Here is a 21,771-nt window from a genome sequence, read left to right on the forward strand (position 1 = left end):
TTGACAACAGATCACCAACAGATGGCAGGGTAGACTTCATACTGACCCTGTTTCAACTAGATTGTGGTAATTAGTGTTTGTCAATAGTACAGACGCCATGGTGGACTCTAGGCTCTGCTTGAGGGATCCTGGCACAGGGGCTGGGGGAAGAAAGGATTGCAGATTCTGACCTGAGCTCTGGAGAGGAGGTAATAATGGAAGGGGGCATTATTGACTCCTTTCCTTCTCAGGGTTCCCTGGGCTGGAGTTCTACATTCCACAGGGCCAAATGAGAGGGTGATGCCATGTTGTTAATGATAACCAGTGCTACAGGTGAGGTTTGAACTCACAATCTCAGCATAGCTCCTTTCAGTACTGCATGCTAACCAACTGTGCCACTGTAGCACCTGTCCCTCATTGTTTTCTGAGACCCCCTAGGCTGATAAAGCCAAGGAGTGACCCCAAAACATTCTCAGTGGGGTTGAGAGCAGGTAGCGACAAGTGTTGGTACTTGGTGGGGTGGATTCTTCTTAAGGGTTCCAGGCCCCATTTCACCCTTTTGTTCTTCCCTGTGTAATAACAGAGCTGGTTAAGACTCAATGGAGAGTCTTGCTGCAGACCAACAGATCTGAAATCACTGATAACCAGCTCTAAGTACTAGTCCTGCTTTGGGACAGTGTCTCTCATGCAACAAACTGCCCAGTCTGCGCTAGCAGGGAGGCTCCCTCACTAACAGCTGAAATCAGGGAGAGCTGTGTGAAGCGCAGGGACCCAGGGGTGCCTGAACAGGGGGGAACAACACCCCAGGACTTTTAAAAATGGGAGGGCTCTGCCTTACCACTTTGTAATGACAGTAAGGGCTAATGATGGGGGGAGGGGACGGAGACCAGTGAGCTGGAGGAGGGGTCTTGGGGGATGAAGCAGCAAAGGAGTGGGGCCTTGGGGAGAAGGGGTGGGGTAGGGGCGTGGCCTCGAGTGGAAGGGGTGGGGCTACTGTTTGGGCTCTGGTGGCCGCTACTTTTAGGCAGGGCCACCCTGGGGGGGCAAGTGGGGCAATTTGCCCAAGGCCCCAGGCCCCTGAAACTCTGGCCAAGAATCCCTTCCTGGTAGCACTCCGGGTCTTCAGATGCACTTCTGTGGTGGGTCCTTCAGTGCTGCCAAAGACGCAGACCGAGTGAAGGACCTGCTGCTACTGAAGACTCAGACGCCGCCCAGTGAGTACAAGAGCCGCAGCAGGTGGCGCCTTTTTTTATGTCCGCTCCCCCGCTTTGCCCCAGAGCCCCGAATCCTCTGGGCGGCCCTGCTTTTAGGGAGCCTGTTCCGCTCCTGGTGGGACCACAAGACATCCCAGAGCAGAGAGGGTGGCCAGCCGAGCAGTGACGGGGCGGCAAGTGACCGGCAATGTGGCCAGACAGCGGAGGAGAAAGGGGATTTCCCCGGGAGGTGAGAGGTGAACTCTGGGTTTCATTGACCCAGGACAGCAGCTGTCGGTGAGGTGCAGTGAAGGAGGGGCACATCCACAGAGCTTCGGGGGTCTTGATTTAAGAGCCCGAGGCCAAAGGCCACTGCCCAGTGCACTGTGGGTGGGTGTTTTGCTCATAGTGTTGTGTTATGAATCCTGATTGTGGTGTTTTCCCAAGTTAATACAAGGTGATTTTCCTCCTTTTATTAAAGTTTCTTTTCTGCACTCAGTGGTTGTGAGTGGGAAAGTATCGCCTCTTAGAGGCACCCAGTGGCCAGGGTTAGTTTCCCAGGTTACTGGGTGGGGGCTTAGGCACATTGTGTGTTGTATTGTTGAAGAGGAGCCCCAAGCACCCAAACAGGGAATTGTAACTTCAACCTTCAGAGTAAGAGCCAGAGGTGCTGCCAGCTGAGCTAGCCAGGCCGCCTAAACGTATTAACCCCTTTCACCGCAAGAGCAAACACCAGGTACTTCTGTGCTTCTCAGCAGCTGGGAAAGAGCCTCTTGGGGGAAATATCTCCTGCCCCACTGCCAAAAGGAGCCCCTTGAGTGGGAACGGTCAGAGGCCCCACTCGGGGGCTGGCCCTGCTTTCCAACCACCTTGTGATGCTGGCCGCAGACCGAATGCTGGTCTGTGAGTGGCCTTCAGTGGGGGGTTGGCATGGCAGGGAGCAGGTTGGCCGGGTGTTTTTGTGGCTGTCTGCTGGCCGCGCATAGGCATGCTCCTGCCTTCCTCTGGCCCTGCCCTTGGTTGCTCTGTGGCTTTTAAGCCTTCCCTTGGAGCTGTCAGCACCAGCTGCCTCTGCTGCAGGTGCCCAGAGAAGGAGAGGTGTGTTGGGCTCCAGCCTGGGACTCTTCCTCCCTCCTGCCTAGACCTGACTATGAAGCCTGGCCCTGGAACTCCTTCCTTTAAATGCCATGTGGGCAAGAGGAAAAGTGTGGCAGCTGCAGGGACCAAAGTTGAGGACTTCAGGTGAAGCAGTGAGAAACAACCATATGGTCAAACCACAGGACTCTCTAGCCAGACTGTTAAGTTCTAGGACCCCAACCTATAGCCGCCAGCCCATTGAACCAGCCAGACCAAATACCTATCTCCAGTGGCCATCAGTCACCCAGCAGGAGGGAAAAAATTCACTCTAGTTCACCCTGAGAGAGGGTAGCCAAGCACATTGAGCTCCAGGGCTTTGCAGCAAGCTAACATATCTCCAGCAGGTCCTACTGAGATTTGAACTCAGATTCCAGGATTCAGAGTCCTGAGTGCTGCCCATTACACCATGGGACCTGCTGCTGTTTCATTTTCTAGACCCCTGTGACTCTCAGCTGGCTGGTTTGCACTCTGCACTTATTGCTTCCCACCAGCGGCTTCCTCTCGCAGGACTCTCTCTCCTCCTCCAGCGACTGTGGTCCTGCTCTACCAGATCTCTGGGTCCTGCCCTGAGTCCCTGCATCCCCCTGCTTTGTCTCCATTCCCTGCAGGCCACAAAAATGTCAGGGGAGGCCACCCCTCCCTTCACTCAGTGCTCCCGCTCATATCAGCCAGCTGCAGCCTAATCTCCTGGAACTCGGGCAACTGTCGCTTGATCCGGTCTTACAGTCACACGCTGACTGGCTCCCCTGCCTGGATGCTCTTGTGGAAATCCCACAGGCGACGCTGCAGGACTTGGCACCATTGGTTTCTTAAATGTTGTGGTGTTTGCCCGACTGCCACAACAAAGCCGCCAACTCCTCCCTCACCGACTCCCACCAATCCCCCTCTGATGCTTTTCCGTACTGCCAACACCACCAGGCCTCCCCCTCTGCTCCTTTATCTTGCAAGCTCTGGATGTTCAGCTTCCAATATCCTCTGCCGTGGGTCAGGGACTTGAAATCCTGATCAACACCAAACAGTCTAGAGGAAGGGAGCCAGTTCCTTCATAGAACTTTCCTTTCACGCCTTAACTGGGGACCATACACACTAATATAGCAGTAACCAGTGCTACAGAGCACAAAGCCAACCTTTAATGCCCTCCCTGGTTGGAGCTCCAGCACCTTCTGTACTCGCACCATGAATGTGAAGAACAAGACTCCAACCCCATCATTCTTCACTGGCCTGGAGGACCAGAGAGATGGGCCCTTCCACCAATCACCCTCTGCCCATCAAGCTACCCTAGACTTGTTAATGTGCATTTCCTGAACACCCACCATGTCCAAGCCCAGCTGCTCCAAGGCAATGAACATCAAGTGCCTCCTCCTGGGCCCCCAAATCCCTTCCACCTTCCAAATGGCCATTTTCACAGATGCCCCTTCCAGGGCACTGCCCTTGCTCAGCTGCACAGAGGACTTTTCATCCCCAATCCCTGCCCAGCACCATCTCTGGCACCATTCCTGAGGGCCACCCTGCCTCACTCTCTTCCTGCCATATTGGGTCCACCAATAACTCATGTAGGAGAGACAGCTCCCATCCCTCATTGGAAAAGGTGAGGCCAGCAGCACACAGGTTTTTTTTTCCTATTGCAGAGCCCAAGCTCAGAGACTCACCTTGGAGTGCAGGCACCCCTGTGCTCCCAGAAGACAAACCACCATTGTACAAAAAGGGATGAAAGGACCTGCTGAAGTCTGGGATTGAACAATCAACTCTTAGATCTCCAGCCCAATACGCTCCCAACTGAGCTACTTTGGCAGCTATGTAGGAGCGTTTTGGCCTGTTGCTTCTCTTTCCGGGAGTTTTTTGCAGCAGTTGCACACAAAAAGGACGTCATTGTGAGTGGCCCATGAAGACAAGACTCACTTTTGCCTGCCTTGCTCAGCTTGACTTGACTTGCTGCCTCACCCAGTTCCTGCCCTAGTGCCCGGGTTGACCTGGTGGTGGAAGGGGACTGGGGGCCAGTGGCACAGGGAGGAAGTTGAGCTGGACCCAGAGCTAGACTACACCCTGGCAGCAAGAGTCTGGCCACCACTTGCCGCCCCACCCTATTGTCCTGGCTTCCCCCACTGGGCGTCATTTCGGGAGGGAAGTGGAGCTTCTGCCTCCCTTCCCCAATTTTCACACCGCAGAGGAGTGCAAACAGGAAAATGAATGGCTGCTCCACACCCCCACCGGAGGAACCTGACGCCCTTAACTGTGGGGAGTAAGAAGGGGACAGGCTCCTGTGGGGAGCCTGTCCCCGAGGAGCTGGAACAGCAGCTGCCGCCTCCCCCTCGGCTCCAGGCTGTGAGAAATGCTCATTGCCTGGCTGCATGGGCGGATGCTGCTCCGTGCTCTGGAGAGCGTCTGTATTGCTCTGTCAAGCCCCCGTCTTCACTGAGCCAGTCTGGTAAGGTCCCAAGTGCCCCCTCCGGCCTGGCAGCTGAGAGTCTGTGCAGACATCAGCCCCCCTGCCAGCCCCACAGGCAGCAGCAGCACCAGCCCCCCAGCACCACAGGGGCACTCAATGCACTTCCTGTGGGGAAATGGCTCCCATGGAGTCGCTGACTTGGCTCCTTTTGCACTCTAGAGAGAGGAGCAGAACCAGGGCTATGGCTGATCTATAGGTCACCAGGTGAGTAGCAGACGGTTCAGGTGCTGAGAGTTTGCCTGACCCCTCAGGGACACAGTGTGAGGTGGTGTCCCAGGGATCTCTATGAAAGTAGCAGAACAGGATTTACTTGGGGTGGGGAGAGGGTGAGAGTGTCTCAGGGGGTTGTACAGAGGTATTGTCCCGGTGAGAGACTGGCTAAAACACAGGCCTCGTTGTGAGCAAGATTCCAACCTGCACAGGGGAACCCTATTGGATTTTGACTCCAACGCCTTAATCACTCAGCCATCAGCACAGTAATGCCCTAATGCCAGAGAATCACAATGCCCAGGTGTGAAGTCATCTGAACTACAGAATTCCCACAGCAAACCTGGCTCCCAAAGCACAGGGGGGATTTGGGGTTCATTCTCTTTGCTTAGCCATGTGCAGTCGCACAGCAGGATGCGGCTGGTGGGACAGGGATACTGAATGCTCAAGGGTCAGACCTAGGAAGGTTGAAGCTTCATAAGCTTCTTGCCCTGCAGACAGCCTGCTCAGAGAAAGGAAACTCCCGCAGAATCCGGACTGGCTGTGTATAGCGCACTTCCACCGCATTGCCCAGTGCCCCAGCGACAAGCCAGAGCTGTGGTCTGGGAGTGAGAGGCACAGGCAGAGCGCTGACTGGTAGCTCAGGGCTGGGATAGCAGGGGCTGCGGGCAGGGAGTCAGGGGCACCGGCAGAGCATTTAATTGAACTGATTTAAATCTCAGGTTTGATCATTCCTGGGACTGGACCTGGCTAGGACTCTCGGGCATCACTGAAGTGTTCTTGAAATCAGGTTCCAGCTTTGTCTGGCCCCCTCCTTTTCTGAGCTGGGCTGCAGCCCCTGACGCAGCCGCCCGCCTGCCTGCCGCGGACAGCGGGCCCAGCAGAGGCCCCAGCAGGGACCAGGCGGCACTTCGGCAAGGGCCCCTGGTGGGGCTGGCAGCCGGGCTCTCAGCGCCGAAGAGCCCGGGCTGGCCAGGGGAGTGCACCGGGCCAGGCAGGCAGGCAGCGGGAGGGGCCTGACTGGAGGGCCAGAGGCACGTGAGCATGTGTGCGAGCAGAGCATTGTGGGAGAGGAAGCAGGGGTAATCAAGTGTATTTTCCTGTTTAGTTTGCATCAAGGACAGAGTAACTGTACTTGGCATTTGAGGCCTGAGAGCTTAACCCTCACCTGAAAAGTACTCACCATTAAGGGGTCTGGGTTCCAAACGGCAAAAAGTTGTGGGAGATAGAAATGGATGTATGTTTTGGTCTTACATTTGCTATTCCAGGTGTGGAAAGACAGAGGCAATTTTAAATTTTTTAGAATTGTTGTTAGTGCTGCAGTGTTAAAATCACTTGCCCTAAGCTTATGCCATGTGATCTCTTTCATGGTATATTTTGGCCCTGAGAGGTAAAAGGCTGCTCTGGGGGTAGTGTTATGGAGTGAGGTAGCAAATGTTGGTTGCAGAGATGGTGCATCTGCCACAAAAGTTGTTCCCCCCCCCTGCTCTGGTCCCAGAGTCCAGGATTTGCAGAAACCCACCCACTAACCTGTAACTAACAATCTCGCTCTGCTAACTCTTCCAGCAAAACAGGCCAAAGAAAGTGTATGCGAGCGCTATACCACAGCCCCGGTGCTCTTTTCGGTTCATTCCCACAGAACTTTCGCTCCATAACAGTCCAGTTCCTTGCTGTTGCTTGGCTAACCACTGCATGCATGTGCTATACCGAACCCTGAGCTGATTCCTGACTTTTGTGCTCAATACAGCCTTACTTGTCTGTGTCTCTGTGATGCAAGGGGTCAGCGCATTGGGCTGTTAATTAAAATGATGGTGGTTTGAGCCCACCCAGGGACAGCGCTAAGCCTGTGCTACTTCTTTGATTTCCCCGAGGCCTGTGGGGGGAGCCTCAAAGGTCCCATTTTCCTGCCTCTTGGCCTCAGTGCTTTCAGCTGGTGGTCCAAAGAGCAGGCTGGATGCCATTCAGAAACCCATCTGCCAGCAGCTGTGCCGGAGGCTCAGGCTTAATCCTCAAAGCCGAGCACAAAAACTTTCAGCCGGGAACATTTCGCTCCCTTCCCGCCTCCGCCCAAGTGGCAAGGGAGAAGCAGAGGAGACAGGCCAGCTCAAAGACACCTCCCTCCCACTTCCCTGTACGCTGTGCAAAGCTCTTGGCCTGCCTCAAACCCAGGAATCCTCACTCCCAGCCCCCCTCACGCTTTCCTGCTTTCCTGACGTGGCCTGCCTCATGCCTCGTCAGGAAAGCACGGCCATGCGGCCCAAGCCTGAGTCACGTCCGCGGCCTGGCCCGCCCCGCCTCGGCTGACAGCGCGCAGAGCCACGCGAGTCAATGGCAGGAATCCTCACTCCCAGCCCCCCTCACGCTTTCCTGCTTTCCTGACGTGGCCTGCCTCATGCCTCGTCAGGAAAGCACGGCCATGCGGCCCAAGCCTGAGTCACGTCCGCGGCCTGGCCCGCCCCGCCTCGGCTGACAGCGCGCAGAGCCACGCGAGTCAATGGCAGGTCGAGTCGGGAGCCTCGGCTCTTTCCCCTGACAGCCACACACACAGCGCTGCCTAGCGCCCCCAGAGCCTCCCTCGTGTTCTCCCGCAGCAGCCGCCTCCTGGTGTGGGTGGGAAAAGGGGACCAGGAAGCACTGCAGCCTCATTCCGGGACAGGAGGCCCTCGCCACGCCCAGGCCTGCCTCTTGCCTTCAGCCCAGGCAGCCAGAGGTGCCGGGGAGCTCCCTGGCAGGCCGCTTCGCCTCAGCCACCTCTTGCCTCATGGCCTAGGCTCTTGGGGCTCTGCTGGTCACCCGCTCGCTTGAAGGCCCAGAGGGAAAAGAAACAAGTGCACACATAGCAGAGGATGGTTTCGATCCATCGACCTCTGGGTTATGGGCCCAGCACGCTCCCGCTGCGCCACTCTGCTGCTTCTTCACACTCTTCCCCCTGCCACCTAGCTGCCACTATCCGGATTAGTGCCTTACACGCCCTCGCTCTGGCAGGCAGATGCGCAGGCTACTAGGCAGCTGCCCTGGTCACAGGATTTTACAGCTAGCTTCTACAGGGTAAAAAGGATCTATTTGGGGTTTGGACCCCATTGGGAGCTGGGTAGCTGAGTGCCAGAGACGGGAGCACTTCTTAAACTGTTTTCAGTTACGCTTGTGGGGGACGAGGTTCAGCCTTGGATCCGTGTCTGCAGCAGGCAAGCACCTCTGGCTCAATCGCCCCCCGCCGTATTAGCAGAGTAAAACGCGGAGCGAACGCACACGCCTTGCAAAGGAAGAGGAGCCGGGATCTCGAACAAAAGTCAGCATTTTATTAAGATGAAGTTCAAAGAAAAAAAAAGTGTACGGGACAGAGTTTCGGCATAGAAGTTGCTGGTGCTCAGGGAACAACGTACAGCTTACCCAAGGGGTGCAAAGTTCGGTTTAAAATGGGTTGGCGTAAGGAATACATAATCTGCAATAGCTCTGACTGGGGGTAAAAGGTTAACGTACAGCCACTGAGTTAGGAGGGTATGTTGTCCATATGAGGGCTACGTTCGGGTGTGGAGTATAACGAGCGGTTACGACGATGAGGATGGATTGACCCGCGTTAGGTGAGTTTTAACGTTCGGTGTTTGGGAATCTTTGCCACAATCTAGTTGAAGCAGGATCAGTATGAAGTCAACCCTGCCATCTGTTGGTGATCTGTCGTCAAGGCCTTTTGGGGCTGATGTCATTTGCATGGTAACACCCACCCCGGATTGCATGATGGGAGTGCTTGTCCAAACAGTCATTTCAGCTGCTGCGGGATCCCCAGTCTCTTTGTTATTGGGGCAGGAGTAATCCAGTGTATTTTCCTGTTGATTTTGGATCAAGGACAGAGTAACTGTACCTGGCATTTGAGGCCTGAGAGCGTCACCCTCGCCTGAAAAGTACTCACCATTAAGGGGTAGGGGTTCCTAAGGGCAGCACATGGAGGGAGGTAGAAATGGATGTTTGTTGGTCTTTTGTAGGTGTTGCTGATGTCCTTTCTGCTGTCCCTGGTGTGGAAAGACAGAGGCAGAGGCCGTTTTGAATCTCTTCAAATTGTTGTTAGTGCTGCAGTTGCTCACCCTAAGCTTATGCCGTTAGATCTCTTTCATGGTGTATTTTAGCCCTGAAAGGTAAAAGGTGTGTTGTTAGGGAGTGAGGTAGCAAATGTTAGTTGCAGAGGTGGTGCATGTGCCACAGAAGTCGTGTGCCCCCCCTACCCCAGTCCAAGAGTCCAGGATTTGCATAAACCCACCCACTGACCTGTGACTAACAATCTCGCTCTGCTAACTCTTCCAGCAAAACTTTTCTGCCAGGTTCTCATTCTGAACTGTATTCCTATGAACTTAAGCTTTTAAATAGCATCACAATCTACTTTCTTGAGTATATCTCAATTTTCCACTTAGCTGTTTAAGATTTTTAAGTGTATGCTTTAACACACTATTTGTAGTGGAATAATAATTAATTCTATTTTTCAACTAAAGAGCGAAGAAAACCATAAAATGTGTATTTAGAGAGTTCAACAGAATCTCAGGATGTTAAACACATATATTTTCAATCTCTCTTAAATTGCTATTCTTTGGACCCCATGTCCCTTGTCTAACGATTTTTATGTAGGTTCATGTGAGTCCCGAAATCATGAACTGCTAAGTACCGTTCTACTGTTTTTGATTCATATGACCGGGATTACTACACTTCATTACTCCTGCCCTATTAAGAAAGTGTTTGGGAATCCCACAGCAGCCAAAATCACCATTTGGACAAGCACCCCCATCATGCAATGCGGGGTGGGTGTGACCATGCACATCAGCAACGAAAAGCCTTTACAACACATCACCAACAGATGGCAGGGTAGAGTTCATTCTGACGCTGCTTACATCCTCGCCACAGCCAAGAGTTGGTGGTCCTGATAAATCACAATCCCTATTATACCAGCTCATTGGTATTGAATGCTGAAGTTATGGCTAGCAAAAGTAGCCACCCATCTCTGCCCTGTAGCATCCAGCTTAGCCCTTGTTAACACATAAGTCAGTGGATTGTTCTCTGTGCATACCTGAAACTGAGCACCAGACAAGTAGTCTCGAAATTTCTCAATGATGGCCCATTTCAAGGCCAAGAACTGCAGCTGGTGGATGGGATAGTGAGTTTCGCTATCAGACAGTCCTCAGCTGGCAAAGGCTACAGATTTACATTTACCTTCCACTTCCTGGTAGGAGAGTGCTCCCAGACCCTCCAAACTGGCATCAGCATGCAGGATACTGTTTGTTTGGTCAGCAAGGACTAGGACTGGCACATGAATCAGGCAAATAATGATTTCCCGTAAAGGCCTATCACATCTCTCATCCCGCCATGTCCCCAATGGAGAGGAGAGGAGCCCCTCCCCTGTCCCAGGCCAGGCACACCAGATCTGTGGGGGCAGATGTCCATGGCCTAGCCCAGGTGAGCTGGAGCTGCTGGGGAGAGAAGTTCCTTCCTCAGCCCAAGCCCACCAGAGTTGATGTTGCAGTGGGGGAGAGGTATTTCTCACCTGGTTTTTAGATGCTCTGATGAGGGAGCAGAAGAAAGATTTTTCTTCTCCTTACATTTCAAATTCTCCACCCCCACCCCTAACCATTTTCTGCTCTAGCCTGATCTCTCTCTTATGTGTCCAGGGCCGTCCTTACCCATAGCCAGCTGCCTAGGGCACCACTAGGTGTGGGGGCACTGCTCTGCTGGGAGCCTGGACAGACGGGAAGCAGTGGAGCATGTAAGAGCAGGGCTGCTGGGTCCTAGAGAGAGCCGAATGCAGCACAGTCTGAGGGAGGGGATTGGCTGCTGGGGTCTCTGGGGAGGGGTTGGGGAGGGAGCTCACCTGTGAGTGTGACTCTTTCCCCCGGCTGAGGTGAGGTGAGGCAGGCCCTGCGGCTCTGGAACCAGTATCCTCTGTTGTCCCCCATAACATCCATTCTTCTCTCACCCTGCCCCATGGAGCACCCCCTCCTTTCTCCCTCCTCCCCAGAAGCATCCCTCTCTCTCTCCTCCCTCCCCTCCATCAGGGATGGGTTGGGTGAGGTGCTGGGGGGTAGGTGGGGGGAGGAGGCTGGCTCCCTGCCTGCTGAGGAATGAAAGTGAAAGTAACTCACTTCCTGGGCAGTGAGCCAGGATTGGAATGTCACAGGGGGCTGGGCTGGGGTTAGCCAGATGTGTGAAAACTCAGGACAGGGGGTTGGGATAGGGTGAGCAGATATCCCTATTTTATAGGGCCAGTCCCAATTTTGGGGTCTTTTTCTTATATAGGCTCCTTTTACCCCCACCCCCTGTCCTGATTTTTCACACTTGCTGTCTGGTCACTCTGGGTGGGGGTAATTGGTGCCTATATAAGACAAAGCCCCAAATATCGGGACTGGCCCTATAAAATCAGGACATCTGGATCTGGTCAACCTAGCTGGGGAGCGTGTCTCCCCCGGGCTGGCAGCTGCCACCGATCCACCTCATCCGGGGGGAGCTGTACAGGGCAGGATGAGCTGCTGTGGCTCCATGGGTGACCTGTCCCTGAGATCAGATGCTGTGCTAACTTCACTATGGTCCGTAAGGCTGGTGGTGGTGCCCATTGGCGTGTGATTGGACCTGAGGGTTTGCTGCTGCTGTTGCCACTCTGCACCCCAAGAGGTGGATTTTGGGGTCTACTGCAGCTGTTGGACCAGCAGTATGAAAGCAGTACTGTGTTGCCATTTAGATTGTCATTTAACAACTTTGTTTGCCAAAAATTCTTGCTAACAATCCTGAATCCAATTTCAATATTTAAAAAAAAAAAAAGTCAATCTCTTAGCCAAAAACAGAAAATTAAGTTGTTGACAATTATTAATGACAGGTTTGGTTTGAGGCAGGGAGTGGGCCAGTTTTCATCAGAGAAACAAAAAATGTTGACTGACTTTCCTATAGCCTGTTACTCCTGATAAGAGCCCTCCAACAACTGTAATATGCTCATCTCCTTACTAGCGTATAAAGCAGGGGTCGGCAACCTATGGCACACATGCCAAAGGTGGCAGGTGAGCTGATGTTTGATGGTACGCAGCGGCAGGCTGAGTGGCTCAGCCCATCACTGCTCTGGGGTTCCGGCTGCTGCCCTATTGCCAGCTGAGATACCGGCCGTCGGCCCCACTCAGCACCTGCTGCTGGCCTGGGGACCCCCAAGGAACCCCAGGCTGGCAGCGGGCTGAGCAGGCTGGCAGAACCACTCAACCTGCTGTCAGCCTGGGGTTCCATTCACTCAGCCGGCAGCGGGCTGAGTGGGCTGGAGGCGGGCTGAGCAGGGCCGGTGGAGGGTTGAGTGGCTCAGTCTGCTGCCAGTCTGGGGTGCCGGCAGCACTCAGACGACTGCTACTCTGGGGTTCCGGCTGCCGGCCCCTTGCCAGTCAGGAGCCCAGCTGCCAGCCCTACTCTGCCTCCTGCCAGCCTGGGTGAGCAGAATCCCAGGCTGGTAGCAGGCTGAGGGGGCTTGGCAGCCGGGATCCTGGCTGGCAGGAGTTGGTGGTCAGAACCCCAGACAAGCAGCGGGCTGAGCAGGGCCTGGGATCCTTGTCTAGGGTTCCAGCCACCAGTCCCACTCAGCCTGCTGCCAGTCTGGGGTTTCATTTACTCAGCTGGCAGTGGCCTGAGCAGGACCGGTGGCCAGGACCTCAGATAATAACAATAGTTTATTTATATAATATAGACATAGAGAGAGACCTTCTACAAACGTTAAAGTGTATTACTGGCACGAGAAACCTTAAATTACAGTGAACTTGGCACACCACTTCTGAAAGGTTGCCGACCCCTGGTATAGACTGACCATATGTTGTACTAAGATTCTCCAGCTTTTTTTTTTTTTATCCTGTGAGTCAGTATAGCCTTTGCCAGCCCAGAAGTTGGGCAGCCAATGTTTTATGTTTTCACAATGTTTTCTCCAACTTTCATAAAGTAAATACATAGTTAATATGAGTTAAAAAGGCCAGGGACACTTCCTTGTGAAGAATCTGTACAGCAGATCATGCTAGAGCTGTGAAAATGTCAGTTTTTGATGGAACTTTAGAGGCAGTGATTTATCATGTATTTTATCATGTGAATGTGCTGCTATTGCTAATGTCTTTCCAAACAAAATAAGGCACAATAGGACTTCTGTAACATTTCTGTGCGACCTTAATCTAGATGAGATGATTCTGTGCTGACTTCATTTTGGTCACTTTGTGCTTTACCTAGCAGTAAAACTAGGGTTATATTTTCCCACTGTTTGGAGACCCAGCTTATTAAACTGATTTTGCAGCCAAAAAAGCCAGAAAGATTGCTTTTAATTAAAAACAAATCTTTGTTTCAATACCTCTTCATATAAATTTCCAATAAAATTTTGACAAAATTAAAAAAATTATATTATTTGCATCATTCTGTCAAATCAGAATTTTTTCTATAGGGATACTTCTTTAGCGCTAGTGCATCAGCATTACAGTGTGCTTAGTTAAGTTAAACTGGTTTTAATAACGTGAATGTGGCAAGTTTTCCAATACTGTATGCTTATATTTGTGTTGCTAAGAGCAGATCAGGCACAGGGGCACCAGTTTCATAATCTCACCTAGGGCACCATAAATCCTAAGGACGGCCCTGCATGCCTCAATTCTCTTTTTCCTGGCCTTGTTCCAGAGCCCTCACAGCCCAATTCTCTGCCCTACCGTTGAGCCCTCTACTGCACCCTGAATGGCTTTGGTTATTGATGGGATCTTTAAGAACTTTGGATTTAATACTAAAATTTGGACAGCTTTAGATTATTTAAAGTAAACCCTGTTTACTATTTTATTTTAATAAAGGTTGTATTGCTCTAACCCCTGGCCTTTAAGTGAGAAGGAGCAGAGGCATGGGCGGCATGGCCCCCGTGAAGGGTGGGGCCAGGTGATGGGGAGCACAGCCCCCCCAATTTTTTTTGTCTAGCCCACCTCAGTCCCCCACCAAACGAGAAGAGGCTGAGGCCACCTGCTGGTCACTGGGTGTCACCTTCTGTGCATTACTCTGAATGCCCACGAGGTGTCACTGCTGCTCCAAGGGAAACATGTGTTACCCTGATTGGCCACTGGGTGTCGCTGCTGCGCAAAGGGAGACATAAGAACAGCCAGACTGGGTCAGATGCAAAGTCCATCTAGCCCAATATCCTCCTGTCTTCTGCCAGCGGCCAGTGCCAGGGGCCCCAGAGGGAATGAACAGAGCAGGGAATCAGCAAGTGATCCATCCCCTGCCACCCATTCCCAGCTTCTGGCAAACAGAGGCTACAGGCACCATCCCTGCCCACCCTGGCTAATAGCCACTGATGGACCTGTCCTCTGTTCATTTATCTAGTTCTTTTTTTGACCCTTATTATACTCTTGGCCTTCACAACAGCCTCTGGCAAGGAGTTCCACAGGTTAACTATGCAACTGCCCTGAATCCCCCCCCCCCCCCGGGTTGTATATGGAAAAGAGGATGAGGATGAGGAGAGCCATGATGTGTCTGTCACTGGCTGGTGCCTCAGTTTCCTCTAGGCAGCAGTGCTGCGGGCTCCTTTCGTCGGTTCCATGCAGCTGTGTCGGGGGAAGGGGGAGTAGAGGCTCATGCCCCCCAGCCCCACACCCCTCCAGCAGCAGCTGGGGAATCCAGGCCAAATATAACCCTGGTAGCTGGGCCGGGATTAGCCTGGGCCGGGGTAGGGCTGGGGAGGAATTGCTGGGGAGACAGATGCACCCGCTGTGAGGGGAGATCCTCCCATTCCCTGCCAACCCCCCTCTCTCCTTGCAGCACAGTACCCCTTGGAACTTCTTTCTCTGTCATGGGGTGTCTGCTGCCTGCTTCTCCCTTAGCATCATCTCTCCCCCGGGGCACTGGTGTTGCCCGTCCTGTGCATATAAGCAGGCCCTGGTGTGCCCCGTGGCGCTGCCCTGCAATTGGGGGGACAGCTGGTGGATGGAATATGGGGGTGGGCAAGGCTGGGGACCAGGACTTCTGGGTTCTCCCCCCAACTCTGGGAGGGGAGTGGGGGTTAGGGGGTAGAGTGAGGGAGGGGCAGGGCTGGGATCCAGGGCTCCTGCTTTTTCTGGTTTTCTCCACCTCCTGCGCTGCCTCGGTTCTTTCAGTGCATTTCCTGTTCAAATTCATTTGCTGACTTGTGCAACCCACCCCAGAGGTGGCTGCATCTCAGTGTTGGCTGAGGCACCCTTGGCTGCATCACCTCCTAACCGCGTCTCTCTCTCCCTGCAGGTGCCCCTGCAGCACTCGGCAAACATCCGCAAGATCGTGGGGCGCTTTGAGCATTGGGCAGGCAGGGGCCAGGCGCCCAGCCCTGCCTCCAGAGAATGGGACCCAGCCCCCGCTACTTTTTACAAGGATTAAAGAGGGGAAAGGGGGGCAAATCAGAGGAGGGGGGTGGCCAGGGTCTGAGCAGGGGGTGGAAATTGACTGGTCGGGGTCAAGCCCCTGGAGGCCGAGTGAGGCGCGGGGCTGACGGGCAACGTCTGGGAGGGGGGACGAAGCCGGAGTTCCGCCAGGGGGAGGCGCTGCCAGAGGGTTAAACCCCGGCACAGGCAGGGGCAGAGGGGTAACAGTTACCCTGGGGGGCTGAGACTCCAGTGTTTGCAAAAACAGAGTGGGGGGAGCAGAGGGGCTTTTCTATTTCCCCTCCCACAGGCAGCACCTCTCAGCATGGGCTTCCCAGGGCTGGGCTCTTAAAGGCACAGGCATCCCACTGCCTAGACAGTGCAGCTCCTCTCTGATGTAACCTGCTTAGGTGTTGCAGTAGGAGACTCAATTCAGTGAAACCGGCATTCCCTATACGCCCCCCAGCCAGGGGGCTGTGCACCCCTCCCCCGAATTTCCCCAAACCCCACCCCAGTGGTCAGGTAGTTACTTGCAGCGCTGCCAATGTTGTCATTGGTTGCAAATCTGAATGGAAATTGAAACGTTAACACTCACTTTAAAAGCAGATCCAACGTATGAAAAATACTTGTACCTGAGAAAGTAAAATAGGTTTGAAAAGTCTGGACAAAGCCGGGTTCCTCACCCAGCTGTTCTGTTTGCTGACAATGTCGGTGCATTGGCTTCGGCAATGTTGGCCAACCTCAGAATTTCAAACGATGATTTGGAAGCAAGGTGTGAATGACTCTCCCCTGACAGCTAGTGATGAGCCAGGGCTGGGGGGAGGCTTTGGGACCAGACTGTATTTACATGAACTCACCTACTCTGCCGAGGTGTCCAGCAGACAGAGCTGGGCCGCCTCTGCTCTAGGTGCCCAGAGGAGGAGGGAAGGTGTGTGGGGCTCCAGCCTGGGGCTCTTCCTCCCTCCTGCCAAGCCCTGACTATCAATCCCAGCCCTGACCCTCCTTTCTGCAAGTGCCATGTGGGCCCCAGGAAAAGTGTGGCTGGAACCACCAGGGCCAAACTTGTGGGCATCAGGTGAAGCAGCAAGAATCCCAACCATCAGGGTAGCAAGTTCTAGAGCCCCAACCCATTGTAGCCATCCCAGCCAGAGACCTGGCTCTAGGAGGTGTGAGTCACCCAGCAGGAGGGGAAAAACCAGCTCTTGCACAACTGGAGACAGGGAAGTTGAGCACTGGGAGCTCCAGGGCTTCACCACAACCCAACACAAGGTCACACTGAGATTTGAACTCAGATTGCAGGATTCAGAGTCCTGAGTGCTGCCTGTTACACCCTGGGACCAGCTTATGCTGCCTTCTCTGGCCATCAGTGACCCTCATGGGGCCGGCTCATGTAAGGGACTGTTGGCCCCTTACTAAAGCTTAGTGGGGTTTTGGTTGGCTAGTTCCCAGTCCCAATAGAAGGGGGAAGGACCAATGGGAAATCAGGACCCTGAGACTGACAGTCCCCAGGGGCAATGGGGAGAGGCCAAAGCTCCAAGTTAGCCGCACTGACAGGCCAGGCAGTGTAATGAGGGAGTCACCAGGCCAGGGGGTCCCATCCTCCGTGGGAGCTGGAACTGCCTGGGACAGAGTGGGGCAGAGCTAAGGAGAGAGCAGGAGCCTGAGAAGAGCCAGGGAGCAGAGCTGGGCAGGTGTAGTGCCAGAAACTGCTCCCTGTAGGACTTTGCTACCTGTAGCAGTTACTGAGACCTGAGGTTGTTCTTATTTGCTGCTTGTCCTAATTGGATCAAACTTGACAGTGGTTTCTCTAGCAAAGGCCAGTCTCTGCCCCCTTGGTCCAGACATCCTCATTCACATCAGGCTGGGGTGACCAAATGTCAAAGATGAAATATCGGGACGCGGAGGGCGGAGCCCAAAAAAAAAAGCCAGAGGCTCCCCCCCCCCCCACCGCCAGGCGGCAGTGGCACAGCCCCATTTCCACCCAACTCTTGGCTCCAACCCCCGATACACCCCCAGCTCCCCCATCCCCTCGCTCCTGGGCCCAGCCTGGGCTCTGAGCTCTGCAGCCGAGCCGCGCTCCAGGTCCCTCCTGCAGCTCAGGCAAGGGGCGAACCAGGCAGCCGGGCCCGGGCCCTCCAGGCAGGAGCGTGTCTGCCCCACGTGTGTCTCCACCCCCCGCCCACATGGGTCCTGCCCGCTCCGCACATGGGCGGCAGGTTATATCTGTGTGCGGTGCCCGGGCTCCAGGAATATTCAGGGCCGGGTGCCCTGCTCCAGCAACAGTTGGAGCTGGGTCTCTCCCCCGGCCCTGCCTGGATCGGGCCCCGGCCCCCCCACATCTCCCCCCGCTGCCGCGACCCTGCCTGGAGCAGGTCCCAGCCCCCACCTGCCACCCCCTCGCACGTATCCCCCCCGCCGCTCCGCATCACCTCCCTGCCTGACAGAAAGCAGCGCGCCCCCCTCCCCTGCCTGCTCTGTGCTGCCAGAGAACTGCTGTCTGCTGCCCCAGGGTCCTAGTGCCTGCCCGCACTAATGGCGAGGCAGGCTGCCCTTACCCTGAGCCTCTCCAACACCCCAAACCCTCAGCCCCAGCCAGAGCCCTCATCCCCTCCACACCCTAATCCTCTGCCCCAGCCAGAGCCCTCATCCCCCCACACCCTAATCCTCACCCCAGCCAGAGCCCTCATCCCCCCTGCACCCTAATCCTCTTCCCCACCCAGAGCCCTCAGCCCCCCTGCACCGTAATCCTCACCCCAGCCAGAGCCCTCATCCCCCCTGCACCCTAATCCTCATCCCCAGCCAGAGCCCTCATCCCTCCGTACCCTCAGCCCCAGCCAGAGCCCTCATCCCCGCACCCTAATCCTCACCCCAGCCAGAGCCCTCATCCCCACACCCTAATTCTCCTCCCCAGCCAGAGCCCTCATCCCCCGCACCTAATCCTCTGCCCCAGCCAGAGCCCTCATCCCCCCTGCACCCTAATCCTCAGCCTCAGCCGGAGCCCTCATCCCCTCCGTACCCTCAGCCCCAGCCAGAGCCCGCCTCCCCACCACACCCTAATCCTCATCCCCAGCCAGAGCCCTAATCCCCCCGCACCCTAATCCTCAGCCCCAGCCAGAGCCCTCATCCCCCTGCACCCTGATCCTCTGCCCCAGCCCTGAGCCCCCCCACAGCATGAACCCCTCATCCTCAGCCCCACAGCCCTCACCCCTGCATTCCCTCCTATCCCCAAACTCCCTCCCAGAGCATGCGCCACCTCCCCCTTCCTACTCCCCCACCCCCAGACCAGAGCCTGCACCCAAACTCCATCCCAAGGCCTGCACCCCTCACCCCCTCCTGCACACCCACCCCCTGCCCCAGCCCGGAGCCTGCACCCAGCACCCAAACTCCCTCCCAGAGCCTGCACCCCTCACCTCTTCCTATGCCCCTACCCCCAGCCCAGGACCTGCACCTCATACTTCCCCCCGAAACCCCACCCAGAGCCTTAGGGTGGGGGCAGAGTTTGGGGGGGAACTGGTTCTGGGCACCACCAAAATTTCTACAAACTTGCCACCCATGCTGCCTGGCTGATGTCAGCATCTCTCTGTGAGGTCACCACCTCCCCACCACCTTCGACCAATAGTCTGAGGTCCTGCAAAAGTCTTTGTGATGTCACTGCCACACCCCTCCCTTGCTGTGCTAATGTCCTGCCCCTGGCCAGGCACTTTGGAGGTTTGAGCTACTCCCTGTGGATCACCCCACTCAAGGAGCGTTCCTTCTAGGAAGCAAGCCGGCTAGACAGGAAAACATCAGACGCTGCTCCCAATGCTACACTCAGTTTTTCAGAAATTAGTCAACTTTAGGGCCAGAAGAGACCATTAGAGCATCTAATCTGACCCCCTGCATATCACAGGCCTCCTGTATGACACAAGAGCTACTTTTGGGGCAAACACATTCCAGAAAGTCATCTAGTCTTCATTGAATGACATCAGGAGATGGTGAATCCACCACTTTCCTTGGTAGCTTGTTCCTGTGGTGAATCATCCTCGCTGTTGAATATTTGTGCCTTATTTGTAATATGAATTTGTCTCTTTTCACCTTCAAGCCATTGGGTCTTGTTATGCCTTTCTCTGCTTGATTAAAGAGCCCTTTCATATCCAATATTTTCTCTCCATTAAGGCCCTTCAACACTTCAATGAAGTCACCTTTCAATCTTCTTTTGATAAGCGAAACAGGTTGAGCTCGTTCAATAGCTCACTAGAAGGCATTTTTCTCCAGCCCTCAGAACATTTGGTGGCTCTTTGGTCATCAGATTCCTGAACTGCAGCTGGATGTGGCTCTTGTTCTTCTGCACAGCACAGCTCCTGGAGAAGAGGGATCTGCAAATGTACATTCGTATGATACCTTTGTTTAATTGATGAAAACATAAACTAGACAATTAGAGGATTGGAATGGATTTCAGCTGATGGACAGCTTTGCTAGGTTTTTATGCATTTGGACAGCAAAATGTTGAGTTTTACATTCATATCAAGCACCCCCGTATAGTGGAGCCCCTGAACAGAATGGAGAATGGAAATGAAAATGTTTTCCTTTTTTTTGAAAAAAGAAAGAAGGTTATAAGAGAACACAGGGGTTTGAACTAACAACCACTTGACCAGCAGTCAGGCACTCTACCACTGAGCTATGCTCCCATGACAACAAGAGTATCGAATTGTGATCTCCAGGACTTTTCAGGACGGACCCTGCTTCCTCGAGCTCCTTTGCCATTCCCAGACCACAGGAGGTTTTAAAAATGGGGTTTGATTAAACTTCTTAAATGTGGTAAACACCACAGCTTGCACACCCACCGATATAGCTTCTCCCACTGACAAAGCTGCCACCTCTTGGGAAGTGGATTAACTACACCCCCAGGAAAACTCTCTCCCACCAGCACAGAGTAGTGGTTCTCAAGCTGTGGGTCAGGACCAGAAAGTGGGTCATAACCCTGTTTTAATGGGGTCACCGGGGCTGGCATTAGACTTGTTGGGGCCTGGGGCTGAAGCCAAATGTCTGAGCCCCACCACCCAGGGCTGAATCCCTCAAGCTCTGGTTTTGCCCTCCCCTCACTGGGGCAGGGCTCAGGCTTTGTCTCCCCTGCCTCTGCCCAGTGTGGAGGGGCTTGGTCCCTCTTTCCAGGGCCATGTAGTAAGTTTTTTTTGGCAGAAGGAGGTTGCAGTGAAAGGAAGTTTGAGAAACCCTGGCATAGAGCCTCTGAATATGTCTAGACTTGGCTCCCTGTGGCAGATCAGACACTGAAAGTGCAGCCATGGAGACACCACACACCAGCCTTGCCTAGCAGGCAAGAATCAAACCTCCACAGAAAGATACCTGTTGTTTTCTAACCCATCTCCCTAAGCCCTCAGCCACCACCACTTGACAAAGGGGCTTTTCTACACTATGGTTCTGGTCTCACTGAAGGGTCATTTCCAATTGTTTGCTCAAACCAGCATTAGGGAAAATGGTGCCCTTGGCAAAGCTTGTACTTTGGCACTTCCCCATTGCCCCTGGACGATCCCCACTCCCCCTTTACCGCTAGCTCCTGCACTCCCAACCCTTGCACCTCCTTCACCCCTAACTCCTGCCCCCTCCTGTGCCCCCTTTGCCCTTAACTCCCTGGGCCACCAGCCATTGCCCCTCTCCTGCAGCCCCTTCACATAGCTCCAGCGCTGGGGGCCCCGCACTTGTTCTCCCTTTCCCTGGGCTTTGGCATCACTAGCCGCTGATTAGTGAGTAGGGTTCAGTGGTCCCCAAAATGTGGGGCATGATTCCTAGGGGGACACAGAGGAACATTCATGGAGGCACCTCAGGGCCTGAGCCAGCCCCCATGGAGGGAGCAGCGCTCAGCCCCACTCTGCCCCAGCTCTTCCCCAACCCCACCCTCAGCCTGGGCCTCTGGCTCCCAGCTCGGCCTCGACCCCCTTACCCCTGTCTGCACCCCTCTCCCCAGCAAGCAACAGCCCCACTCCCAGCCCATGTTCTCAACTGTGACTTCCGAGGGGCCACAGCCATGGCTAAGAGGTCACAGAGTGAAATGTTTGGGGACCACTGGTTTAGGGTGATGTTCTCAATCACTTCTATGAAGTCCAATAAAAGCTATTTCTCACCCACCGACCCCTCCATCAGGACGGTCTAGGTATGTTCTGCTGCCCTTCACTCATGCAGGAAGGATAATAACATTTCATTCCATTCAATCCTAAAGTGATTTGTAACCCACCACCAGCCGAAACTGGTCATTTTGGGAAAGCGGCCCCATCATGCTGCATAGCTAGGCAGAGTAGGTGTGTCTGTGCAAACACGGTCTGTTTCTGAAGTCTTTCCCCCAGCTCCTCACTGGATGTGAGGGGGGAGCTCATTCAGCCCCTGCTTCCGCTTAGTATTTAAAAAGGCCTTATTGTCCCTAGCTCTGCTGGCCTTAGATTTCTCCTTCTGTCCTTTTTCTAACAGCTCA

General features: G+C 54.3%; 1 non-coding gene across 1 annotated transcript; it reads right to left on the reverse strand.

Moving 5' to 3' along the window:
• Positions 1-7,799: 7,799 nt before the first annotated feature.
• On the reverse strand, positions 7,800-7,871 carry TRNAM-CAU. The gene has a single exon. It is a non-coding gene; the product is annotated as a tRNA-Met (tRNA).
• Positions 7,872-21,771: the final 13,900 nt, after the last annotated feature.

The sequence above is a fragment of the Mauremys reevesii genome, linkage group 12, assembly GCF_016161935.1.
Source record: "Mauremys reevesii isolate NIE-2019 linkage group 12, ASM1616193v1, whole genome shotgun sequence".
Taxonomy (NCBI): Eukaryota; Metazoa; Chordata; order Testudines; family Geoemydidae; genus Mauremys; species Mauremys reevesii.